Source organism: Delphinapterus leucas, chromosome 1 (genome assembly GCF_059928025.1).
Source record: "Delphinapterus leucas isolate spDelLeu-1000000601 "Yukka" chromosome 1, BTC_Dleu_Yukka2, whole genome shotgun sequence".
NCBI classification, from domain to species: Eukaryota; Metazoa; Chordata; class Mammalia; order Artiodactyla; family Monodontidae; genus Delphinapterus; species Delphinapterus leucas.
The window spans coordinates 144,857,426-144,870,371 of NC_143129.1; the positions used below are offsets into that span (position 1 = coordinate 144,857,426).

Sequence of the window (12,946 nt, forward strand, 5' to 3'; positions counted from 1 at the left end):
GCAGCCTGAAAGCTCTACTTTTATCTTCCGAAGTAAGGGCAGGCAGGTGGGGACCAGGTAATCGCAGTCCCAAGAGGCCCTCAGGGTAGGGGTGGAGGAAGCAATGCTGTACTTGGCCCTTCCCTTGCCCCAAAGTCATTCAGTCCTTGGGCCCCTTCCTCTCCCCAGTCCCATGTGTCCCACGTACCCCACTGCTCTCAAAGCCTGTAGGCAGGCCGTCCAATCTCTATGTAAATGTATCATGACACTAACCTCCTTGGCACAAAGCAGGCTCAAATGACAGGGACCATTATTACCCCCATGTCCACATGTTTCGGATGAGGAAACTGAGGCTGGGAAAATGTAGCCGCTAGCCGCTAGCCCAGAACGAGCCGGAGCCTTCTGACTCCAGACCACCATCCCTCCCACAGCTCTGGGGGCAGTATCCCCAGAGAAGGAGAGGAGCCGGGACTCTCCATACCCTCCTTAAGGGGTCAAATGGAAATTGAGACTCACCTGGTTTGGTCCAGCCCTGGAGTGTGCTGGAAATCTGAGGCTGCTTTAGGAAGACTTGAAGGCCACTCCCCTTCCAGATCTCTGAAAGGATTTCAGGCCTAGGAGCAGGGCCACACCTGGCTGAGCCGCACCCCCAGGGCGGATCACAGCCTGTTCTAGAGGTGGAGTTCAGCACTGCCACCAGCAGTGAGCATCCCATTCCAAATGATGGGCCTCTGTGTGGCACCGCAGAGGTGCTGCCAGCCAGCCTGCTGACTCCCTGGACTTTTGAACAACCAGACAAGGCAAAGCACATACAACCACTTTCTAGACTGTAAAGTGGGTGTACATATTAAGGAGATAAACTCCTTGAAAACGGGAGCCAGGCCCATGTCTCTCTAGAGTCCCAGGGCCTCACTATTTTTTTTTCCAGCTCTATTGAGATATGGTTGACAAATAAAAGTTGTACACATTCAGGTTGCAAAACACAATGTTTTGATATACGTATATATCGTGAAATGATTACCACAATCAAGCTAATCAACACATCCATCACCTCATTTTTTTTTTTTTTTTTGCGGTACGCGGGCCTCTCACTGCTCTGGCCTCTCCCGTTGCGGCTCCGGACGCGCAGGCTCAGCGGCCATGGCCCACGGGCCCAGCCGCTCCGCGGCATGCGGGATCTTCCCGGACTGGGGCACGAACCCGTGTCCTCTGCATCGGCAGGCGGACTCTCAACCACTGCGCCACCAGGGAAGCTCACAGTTACCCTTTTTTGGGGAGAGTGGTGAGGATGCTTGAGATCCACATTCTTAGCAAATTTCCAGTACATAAGGCATTATTGTTAGCTACAGTCACCATGCTGTATTTTAGGTCTCCAGAACTTATTCATCTTATAACTGAAAGTTTGTACCCTTTGACCAACATCTCCCTTTTCCCACCCCCTATCACCCCACTATACTTTTTTGAGCACCTACTATGTTCCAGGCATTTATATACATTATATAATGGCTTCGTATCCATAATACCATTTAATCCTCACCAAACTCTGTAAGGGACAACTATCCCTCTTGCACAGAAAAGGGAACTGAAACCGGGCTATCTGAGGGCCACGTTGCTCTGGGTGGTAGAGCTGGGATTTTTGCTTTTCTCACTACCACAGTTCTTTCTACTCATTCACTAGGCTTCCTCTCCAAAAGAGGTGCTTAATACTTAATGTCTACTGCCATTAATTAATTAATGTCTGATTTGCTGAGAGAAGGTTATTACTATTGAAGAAGGCCCAGGCAGGATACATGTGTTACATGGGCAAGGGGGCCAGGGAGAGACACCTCAAGGGGTTACTGCCAAATGTTCTCCCTCTTCCTTGCGGAAAGAGCTTTTCCCACATCTCACACACAGGTGCCTCTGCCGGGACCATGCTTCCTAACCTGGAAAAGTTTTCAAGGCTGAGCTACTCCATCACCTCTTCCAGGGAGACTGCCCTGTTCCCTAGGCTATGAGGGGCCACCTCTGGGCTTCCCTCTGTCACAGCCTGGCCACACTGTGCTCTCATCATTGGTTTTTACCACTCTCTGTCTCCCCATCAGCTTGAGGGAACCTGAGGACAGGTCCAGTCTGACTCATCCCTGTGTTCCCAAAATGCCAGACTCTGGTCCTTTCCATCACTGCCCTTGTGCCACCTCCTACCCACAAGGAGGCTGCTTCTGGGAGTGGCAGGAACACACAGGTCTGCAGCCAGGGAGCTGGCAGAGGACCCAGCCGGCAGCACCATCTGTCCCTGGAGGCACAGGACAGAGCAGGCACAAGGCAGAGGTGTCAGTTCCTCAGCTCAGCCAGGTCAGCCCAGGACAAGGCCCAGCTGTAGCTCAGGGTCAGCCGAGACTTCGAATTCTCTAACTAGCTCAAAGTGACTCAGTGCCAGAGCCTTGGTTTTCTTAGCTGTAAAGCTAGCTGGATACCAGCAGCCTTGCAGAGCTGTTGGGAAGTTTAAACACACCTGACACTCCGTAGGTGCTCAACAAAAAGCTAGCATTTACCATCTCATCTGACCCACTGACCCTGTCATTAACCCACTGAGGAAACTGAAGTCCGGATGAGATGGAAATAAAAGAACCAATATTTACTGTGGCCAGTTATGTGCCAGGATCTACACTCCTCCACTGTCTTTAACAAGATCTGCAGGAACAGACCTGGTTCACAGATGAGGAAACAGGTCTACAGGGAGTGAAGTGTGTGAGCGTCTCTAAGGCAGTTATCTGGACTCTTACCACTGTCCAGCTCGGACCCACCTGGACCAGGCACAGGTGAAGGGCAGGGGTGCAGCCTCCCCTAGGCCCTAGGAGGTAGAGGCAGGAGGTCAGCTCTGAATCTGCATTGTCAGTGTGTGAAGGTGGGCAGAGGAGGTTGGCATGGGGTGAGTCTGGGTGTGAGATCGAGGCCACTTTCTCGGTGGCCAAGACAAGGGCTGGAGAAGGGGTCCCAACCTAGCAGCTGGGGGTTCCGAGTCTCTCGCCATTGGTACAAGCCCAGGCACATCCTCTCACTTCTCTGTGCCTTGTCTGCACCAGGGCACTGATCCTATGGCCCACCTCCCTATTGTGAGGGGTCAGAGGTGGATGGGAAAGCAGTGGGGACCTTCATGGCGCTGGAGGAGAGGAACTCTGCTGATGTGTTCTCTCGGGTTGCTGAGCTCAGTGTGCAGGGACTGCACACCTTGGCACCGAGACTGAGGACCAGAGATTCCCCAAAGAGTACACAGTCTGGTAGGCAGAACAATAGGGCCCACAGCACTCCAAACCCCAAACCCTGCCTCCGGGGTCCAGGCCCCCAGCCTGCAGCACGTTGTAGCCATGTCTCAGCCCCTTCCAGCTGCTCTGCCCTCACTCACTCCACTCCAAGCCATGCCAGCCTTCGTTCGGCAGCTCAGATGCACCAAGCTCCCCCCACATTGGAGCCCATAAATGAATACTATTCCCTCTGCCTGGAACGCTCTTCCCCCATCTCCTCCCATGGCTGCCTCCTTCTCAGCCGCTGGGTCTCCGCTCAGTTGTCACCTGGTCACAGAGCTCTCTTGTGACCTCTCTCATTATTCTCTAACAGTTCTCTGTTCTCCAGACAGCCTGAGTTTAATCTCAGCAGTGCCACTTACTAGCTGTGTGACCTTGGGCAAGTTACTTAACCTCTCTGTCTCAGTTTCATCTTTAATATGGGCATGGTACCACTATCTACTTCACAGAGTTGTTTTAAGGAATATATGAATTAATACATGCTTGGCACATAGCTAGCATTTATATGACATTTATTATTACTATTCACAGCTCTTATCACAGATTTTCATTGTATGTTTCTTTGACTACCTTTTCACTGTGTCTCCCTCATTAGCTGTCAGCTCCACACAATAGCCTGGGCTCATCACTGAGTACTCAGCGCTGACACGGGCTAATCCCTGTAGATGGAACAACTGAGGCCAGTATAACATCCCGAGGCAGCACCATTAATTCTGGGAGCAGCAGGATGGGGGTTTGAAGGGGAATGATGGCTGAGCCAGGTTTTGAAGGATGAAGATGAGTCTTCCAGACTAAGAACACCAAGGCTATCTGCCCATGGCTGAGACTGGGGTTCAAATGTGGCTCCCAAACAGGCTGAAGCTAAGTGTCTGAGTCTCATCTCCTCCTCCAGGAAGCCTGCTGGGACCCCTTCAGCCCACTCTGGGCTCCCATGGCCGCTCATTTGTTCACAAGTTTTTGTGTTCCTGCTACATGAGAGGCACATTATTTTACGTCTAAGGGTCTCCCTTCCTCCACCACACAGCAGGGTCCTTGAGGGAGCTGGGCCCCTACTTTTCACTGTCAGGACCAACCTCAAGGCGGTGCACAAACCCTTCACACACATCCAGACCTCCAGGATGTCGAGGCTGATGGGGACCTCAGAGGACAACCAGGGAGGGGGAGCGCGTGGCCCAAGGTTACATGTCAACGATGGGGTGAAGAAGAGATTCTAATCCAAATGGTATACCCTAAGCCTCCCCACACTCTGAACTAGACCCTGACTGAGGCTGGCGCCGGGGGGCTGGGGAGCAGCATCTCCAGCTGTCCTCGGGTTCAAGGTGAAGCAGGGGGATCGCCACAGGGGGTCAGGAACAACGTGGAAGTCTGTGGGTGCGTGAACACATGCACAGATGCTCACGTCTGTTTCTGACCTTCAGCCACCCTGTTGGCAGCACTACCTGGGTGCAGAGCTTCACAGGGGGAACTGGGACAAACAGCTCCATCCTCATTCCCAGAGTAAATGAAGTTCCTGGGCCCCCTTGGGAGCTGCCCGGACCAGGCTAGAACTCAAGCAGAGGTTCCCAGCCTCCCACAGGGTACCAGCCCAGGAGTGCGGGACTCTGACAGCTTGCGTGGGGAAGAAGAAGGGTCTCCACTGAGAGAAACAGGACAGGTGACCCTTCCAGCACCACCACACAGGCACTCAATGCTCCTCCAACCTCCCCCGACCCCACCCCAGCCTGGCAGGAGGCTCACCACCTCATTCATTCACTCACACGTGCCGAGTGCTTGCTGGGTTACCCAGTGATGGGTGAAAGCAAAAACCATCCGACTCCAAAATGCTCACTGTCTGCAGTGCCATGGGATACTGACAAGGGCCCCCAAACCCTGTAAAGCAGGGCATGTGGGTTATCTGAGGCCCTCCTTTAACCCGGTTTTCTTTGTCCCCAGTGAAGAGTTTGGTGGGTGGGTTTGCTTGCTTTTCATTAATAGCAGCTTTGGTAACAACCCAGAAAATGGTCTCCTCCTGTATTCCAGGGGAATTTGGAGAATTCAGAAGGAAACAAGGGGAGTCCAAGGAGATCTGCCATGCAGGCAATGATCCAAAGGTGGTGATCAAGGCCAGTTATACAGATAGAGGGAGGGGGTGGAGAAGAGATGTCTTTATTTGCCCCTGCCCCTTTTAAAAGGCTTTTCCCAAAAATGTCTTCAGAGGATGGTAGCTCTACACCCAGCATAGCACGTCTGCCACTCTGTCCTGAACGCTTCTCCATTCCCCAGATCAAAGGCTCCCGACAGGGACCGCTGAGCACTTGGGTCTGTCTGGTGCCTCAGCATCTAATCTCAGCTGCAAAGTCCCTGTTAGGAGGTTCCAGGGAAACGTTTTCTGCGAGGTCACCTTGCAGAACACCTTTCCAACAGCCCTCATTTGGTCCTGCACGTGCTCTCCCAAAGAGGTCATTGTCCCCAAGAACCCTGGCTTCAGCCTGTCACACTCACTCACACGCACACCCTTAGCCTGTATCTTCTAGCAGCTCCGTGGCCCTCAAGCCCTGAACTCTAAGAGTTAAACACTACAGAGCCACAGAGCTCAGCCGTCAGGCAGAAACCAGCACAGAACTCCATGGGGAGAGACACACACCCCCAGAATAGAATTCCAGACGCAAAGAACTTGCCGAAGACGATTCCACTCAACATAGCCAGCCCTCCTAACGGCCCCTGGGGCTTGTTTGGGGATTGTTGCTTATAATAAACCAGCCCAGGAGTTCTGTGATTTCTCCTTGCAAAGACAGCTAGAAAATGGCCCATGGAAAATGAGAGAGAAGATGTAGGACTTCTGACTTAAAATGGAAACTTCAGGTCTCTTTCGGGATCCCCAGCCTCCAGTCCCCTCCCCTCTGCCCCCAACCCGCCCCCAGCCCACCCTCCATACCCTTCGCAGGTGATTTCCGACATTCTGGATCATTGCTGCGACACCCCGCTAGCTGTTCGCACCCTCCTCGGAGAGACACTGGTCACCTGAGCGACAGCCCGGCTCCAGCTCCAAATGAAGCCGGTCCGCCTCTCCTCGCACTCCTCCCCGGCTCCCGCCCCTCCTGAGCCAGCCGTTATCAGTTATCACCGTGTCCCGGCCTTTCCTCAGACTGCCCTCGGGCTGCCCTTCCCCTAGCGCCCCACACGGAGGCTCCGAGCCAGCCCGCCTGCCTGCCCAGTGCAGAGCACGGAGGGAGGCTGCCAGCTGGGCCACAGCCATGTCAGGGGGCCCTATGCCCACCCACTGCGCACCCAGCTGGACACTCACTGCACCTCCAGCCACAGCCAAACTTCATCACCCCCACTTCCAGCCCCTGACATCCTCCCCACAGGGACTCTGGCTCTGGGATGGCTCCCGGCCCCAGCCAGTGACACTGGCAAAACAGGCACCGGCTTTCCATCCGTCCACAAGGGGTCAGGCTGGAAGGTGACAGGAGTCTGGGGAGCTGCCAGCAGCCTCCCAGAGAGATACCAGACCCACCTGCTAGGACTCTTCACCCTTGAGGTGCCGCCCAACGCTCCAGCCCACCGGCATCCAGCAGCTGCAGGCCGGCGATGGGGCACACGCCCCTCACTTCCTTAAAATAGGTGGCGTGGCTTCTCTAAAAGTGACACCTGCCAAATTCCACCCATCCGCACCACAGAGTTCATCCCCCTGGGCTCCCACCCCAGCCCCTAAAAGACTAAAAGACCGTCAGGACTTTCCCTTCTCCCTCTCACTTCTGCAAGGCACATGGTGAGGCAGCTTTGACACTCACATTGGATTTCTCACGACAGGGCAATAAAATCAAGTGCTTGGTGTTTAAGAAAAGAAGGAGGGGAGTGGAATGCAGGCAGGGGAGCTGGGACGGACAAGTGGATGGCAAATAATAATGAGCACCTCACAATAACCCAGCACCCACTGTGTGCCAGGCCTCACCATGTCCTCATTCCAACCCCACCTGAAGGTCGCTGGGGGAGGGTAGGTGAGGTGCCCCAGGTGGCCCAGCTATTGAGTTCAGAGCTGTGCTGGAACAGAGGTCAGTCCAATTCTGAGGTCTCTGCCCTTTCCTCTGCCCCTCTAGTTCACTCACCACATCCCTAATAATGTCTCCTCTTGGGCCTAAGACAACTGGTTTCTGGGCCTGTTTCTTTCACTAATGTGCTATGTGACTTTGGACAAGTTTTCTCCTCTCTCTCGGCCGCCCTGTTCTAGGAGTCAAGGACTCTAATGTCCATCACTGTGAGCTCAGGCCTTACCTTCAAAGAGTTTATGGTCTGTCAGTACTTCAGTGTCTACAAATGCAAAATTAAAGTCACGCCTTAAAAATGGCAAGATGATCCAAGGATGGCACTGAGGACTGGGGCAAGCTGGGAGGCTCTGTGGAGGAGGTAGTGCTAGAGCCGGACGGAAGACTGAATAGGCTGACGAGAGGGGTGAGGTGGGAGGCCTAATGGGAACAGAACAGGGTGCAGTCATAGGCAGTGAGGGCCCTCATCTTGCAGGAAAAAGCTGGGAGTCTATCGTGGAGGACCTTGAATGCCAGGCAACAAGGTTTAGGCATCAAGGAGCCTCTGAGGTTGAAGAACACGCTCAGTATGATAAAAGCCATGTGAGGTGAAGAGGACAGGTGTCATGAGACCTTTCTGGACAGGTAAGAAAACTGGCCTAGAAAGGGGAGAGCTCAACTCACTGGATCCCCAATCTCACTGGGTAAGGCATGCAGTCAGGACCATTTCAGGGTCTTCACTATGCAGATGAGCGGATAGAAACCCAGAGAGCTTCCGGTCCCCAACGCTACCCTCTCTCCAGAGCTGTCTGGACTCAGACTCACTGGACTCAATCTAGTGTCCCCGTCTCACAGATGAACACATCGAGACACAGGGATGAAAAGTGAGCCAACCAAAGCCATAGAGCAAGGAAGTTGTGTAGAATCACCACTCCTGGCCTCAAGTCTAGAGTCCTGTCCACGCCACACCACAACAAGGCATAAAATATGAAAGACATCATTCAGTTAGACTTATGAGAAGACTTCCAGCAAGGCTGAATCAAGATACTATCAGGAACTAGATCTTTCTGCAGAGGCTCCTCCAGCCCACAAAGGTCTCCCTCCCCTTTGCTGTTTATTACAGAATTGACTCTTGTGTCTCTTTAGCAGCTCTGTTTGGTCTGTTACTCCAATGAATATTTCCAAGGGTGTCTGTCTCCCCTTTCCAACTCACTTGGGAGCCCCCTGACGGCTGATATCACATCTTACTCATCTCTGTGCCTATACCACGAGCTACCAGACCAGGGCCCTAAATGCAGAAGGTATGAAACACACCTGATGGATCATAGTCCTGGAAAGGCGAATCCAGAAGAGGTCTTAAGTGATAGCTAGTCAATGGTTCTCCAACTTCAGCCTGCATCAGAATCACCCAGAGGGCTTTTTTTTTTTTTTTTTTGGCCGCTCCAAGAGGCATGTGGGATCTTACTTCCCTGACCAGGGATCAAACCAGCACCCCCTGCGGTGGAAGCGCAGAGTCTTAATCACTGGACTGACAGGGAAGTCCCCAGAGGGCTTATTAAAATACAGATTTCTAGGGCTTCCCTTGTGGTGCAGCGGTTGAAAGTCCGCCTGCCGATGCAGGGGACGCGGGTTCGTGCCCCGGTCCGGGAAGATCCCACATGCCGCGGAGCGGCTGGGCCCATGAGTCATGGCCGCTGAGCCTGCGCGTCCGGAGCCTGTGCTCCGCAACGGGAGAGGCCACAACAGTGAGAGGCCCACCTACCGCAAAAATAAATAAATAAAAAATAAAATACAGATTTCTAGGACCTACCTCCAGCAGAGCTGCAGTAGAGCCCAAGAATTTGCAACAAGATCCCAAGTGATACTGATGCTGCTGGTCCGGGGACCACGCTTTGAGAACCAGTGAGCTAGGTCAGTCCTCCCATTTTAAGCTGGGGAAGATGAGGCCCAGAGGTTTTAAAGGCAGCAGTTGACAGTATATCACTATCATCGTCGTCGTCGTCACTGTCATTTTAGCCCTGCTCACCTGCCCAGCACTGTACAAGCACTTCACGTTTGTTACCATCTCTGGGCCTCACTCTAAGAGGACAGTATTATGATTAATATTCTCCTGCAAAGGAAAGAACAGAGGCAGAGTCATCTGTCCAAAGTCACACAATTGATAATAGTTAGCACCACAGCTTGCACTCTGATCTAGGTCCAGAGCCCAGAAGCTTAACCACCACTCTACATAACCTGCTTACAGCTTATGCTGACCAAGGAATTATCTAGAGGTTCTCAAATCCAGCAGGCTCATTTCCGGTGAGGGATGAGGTTGTGGTGCCCTCAGTCCAAAGGCCTGGTTCTCGAGCGGTCCATGACTGGAGGAAGATTGCCTCTTAAGCCCCACGAACCCAGAGTATTTTCTCCCTCAAACACTTCTTTTCCCACATTACATCCTTCATCTGGCCCCACTGATGGGGCCTTCCTGGCTGGAGGACAGATATCTGCATTAATTCTTCAGGTCCATGTCCCAGCTCTACCTCCCACTCAGTGACAAAACACAATAAAACAATCTCCATTCCTACGATGATACTGGGTTGTCACTGTCAAGTGTGGGTCTGCTCCCCCATCAGACTGGGAGCTCACAGGGGCAGAGACCTCATCTGAGTCCTCAGCACAGGATCTGCCCAGACCAAGGGTTTAGTGACTAAGTGATGAATGAATGAATGAATGGATGATTGGGTATAGGGGCCAATGAGGGAATAAGTGAGTGAATAAAGGACCAAACTCCCAGGAATTCCCTCTGCTGGACCTTCTAGCCTTCCCAGATAGGACCACAGACTCTCTAGGTGGGAGGGGACTTCTGACATCATCCACTCCAACTCCCACTTTCAGCACTGCCCTAGCCGAACCCCTCCAGGGGCCAGAACCTGCAGCCGTCCCATCTCCACACACAGGCCTAGTGTCCCAGCCTCCATTTACACACCTCTAAGACTGAAGAACTCACTCCATCTAAGGTTGCCTGGACGATTAAAGAGCTCTAATATCCACAAGGATGTTACCATTATCCTTAGCCATGAGGATAAGGCCATTACCTCATGACCAAGGCTCTGTGACACCCAGAACAAGGCTGCTCCCTTAGCCTGTGACAGCTGGCAGAGACATGGGAGCACATGGCCTGTCCTCTACTGGCCCTAGTCTCCCTGTTCATATTTCTTCTTTTTTTTTTTTTTCGGTTTTTTTTTTTTCGTTTTTTTTTGTTTGTTTGTGGTACACGGGCCTCTCACTTGCTGTGGCCTCTCCCGTTGCGGAGCAACAGGCTCCGGACGCGCAGGCTCAGCGGCCATGGCTCACGGGCCCAGCCGCTCCGCGGCATGTGGGATCTTCCCGGACCGGGGCACGAACCCGTGTCCCCTGCATCGGCAGGCGGACTCTCAACCACTGCGCCACCAGGGAAGCCCCTCTTCTTTTTTTTTTTAATCTTTAAAATTTTTTTAAAAATTTTTGGCTGCACCACACAGCAAGTGGGATCTCAGCTCCGTGACCAGGGATCGAACTCGAGTCCCCTGCAGTGGAAGCATGGAGTCTGAACCACTGAATCGCCAGGAAGTCCCAGACTTATTTCTTCTAATCCTCTCAAGTCATGAACAAAGCTTCCCACTGTTCCCTCACACATCTGGATTTTCCCTTGTTCCTGCTATTCCATCTACTCTGATGCCCTCTAATAACTCAACATCCAAACCCTCCCCCCAGTCAAGGCCCGGCTCAAATGGCATCACCTCCAGGAAGTCTTCTGGGCTCCTCGTAAGTGGAAATTACATCCTCCTCCTCTGTACCTTCACTCCCCATACATAAACACACAGCCGCAGTTCACAGCTCTTTATTTCTCTCTCACATTGCTTTTTCTCTTAAATTGGACTGACTTGTGCTCATTTCTCCTTCTTGACCTTGAACAAGCAGGTAGAAGGGATGGTGTTGGTTCCTCAGAGCATCCTGCCCCTCTCCCACCAAACACTCAGTTACTGGAACACAGTAGATGCTCAGTAAGCGTCTACAGAATGAGGGAGTGAGCAATGGAATGGGAAAGAACAAGGGAATGTGTGAGTGAATGGAAGTAAATCCATGTGTAAATGAATGATCAAATGAGTGAATGAAAGAATGTCATGCTCTCCTGTTCTCCAAGCTAAGACTCTCAGTTCCTTCTGGGGGCCCCTTGGGCTTGGCATGGCAGAATAAAGGAAGCTGTGGGATAAATGGGGAGGGGGCAGAAGGGAGGAACAAAGGAAGTAGGTAGTGATACCAGCAAGAGAGGAAGTAGAGATGACTTCATCGTTGCTTCAAGGCCAGGCCCCCCCTTAGAACCACAGCCATTTATGGAGAAGCTGGGCAAGGAGAGCAGTGAGAAGCCCAGTGAATGGTCCAGAGGGGAGAAGATACAGCATGGTGGGGATGGAGAGGAGGGAATGCCTACAGGGCGTGGAGGCCAGATTCAGGATGTGTAAGCGGAGTACTGGACTTGCCCAGCCAGCCCTGAACTCTCTCCTGCCTAGCGGCTCGAGTGTGCTCTCCCTCTCTCTCTCTCACCACCTCCTCCTGCAGGAGCTGAACCCCCTCCTTGGCCCAGCTGCTGCGGGTCTGAAACCAGTCCGACTTCCAGGATTGGACCCTTGCCAGGGAGTGGCTCACCCACGGGCTGGTGCTCCCCCCACCCCACGGCTGGCCTGAGTGAGTCAGCATTGGCTGCACCCTCTGGACTGTGAGTCTTGTGGCCCCAGGCACTGTCAAGGGCCAGCCTCCCCATCCTCGTGAGAGGCCTGCCCATCCCAGCTCAAATCCCAGGATGCCTCATGCCCCAGCCTGCCCACGCAAGAGCGCTGCCAGGCACCACCTGGCTTATCCGGATCCTGCCCCTGGGGCAGAGGCGGATCTGCCTGGAGAGGGCGCTGGAGTCGAGGAAGAGCCAGCAGCAGGAGGATCTCAAGGAATTGGGCCCTTCCGAGATGGGGAGGTGGTGGTGGGGGCCTGCGGGCGGCACGGGTCTTACCCAAGTGGTGGGGCGCTCAGGACCTAACAGCTCGCAGAGCCGCGGCCGGGGAGCCTGCTGGGGACGTCGGAGAAGCAGGTCCGTGGGGCGAGGCTCAGCGACTGTGCATCCGAGGTCCTAGAGCAGACCCTGATGGGGGAGGCTGCGGGAAGCTGGAGGGAGGCGCAGGAAGCGGGCAGAGGCCCAGGCAGGAGCGGCCCAAGCCAGTTCCCAGACGAGTCTGGTCCCCTCCCCTCCCCTCGCCAGTGCGGGTGAGGCGGCCCCGGGCTGCCGAGCAGAGCGCCAGGGCTGCAGGACGGGAGCCAGACACTCCGCGCCGCGAGGCGGCAGAGGCGGAAACGCCGGTGGCCTGACCTGACAGGCTAGAGGTGGAGCCAGGCAGGCGGCGGGGTGCAAAACCCGTCTCCCTGTCATTGCTAAACCAGCCCCTCACAGTTTTGAAAAGTAACACCTGCTAGTCGTTCACACCTTACTGAGCACCTGCTGTGTGCCAAACACAGAGCTGGGTGCTGGGATGAGGTTTTGAGCAGGACACACTGGCCCTGGCCTATGGACAGTGGTAGAAAAAAATGAGAATGGGCAGTTCAGAAGAGAGCAAGGAAAATGAATACCACTGATGATCTCTTCACTCAGAGAGAATCACTGTTAGTATC

At 53.6% G+C, this 12,946-nt stretch overlaps 1 protein-coding gene across 2 annotated transcripts in view; it reads right to left on the minus strand.

The window, feature by feature from the left end:
* ACOT11 (acyl-CoA thioesterase 11) overlaps positions 1–12,620 on the minus strand; it is a 64,076-nt gene extending 51,456 nt beyond the window's left edge. The window contains exon 1 of one of the 2 annotated variants that reach the window (XM_089922147.1): positions 12,294–12,620. The gene's annotated coding sequence lies outside the window, so the exon portion shown is untranslated. Of the gene's footprint in view, positions 1–495; positions 6,140–12,293 lie in introns of those variants that run through there. The other variant, XM_089922160.1, reaches the window with a different exon arrangement.
* Between the last annotated feature and the right edge of the window lie 326 nt (positions 12,621–12,946).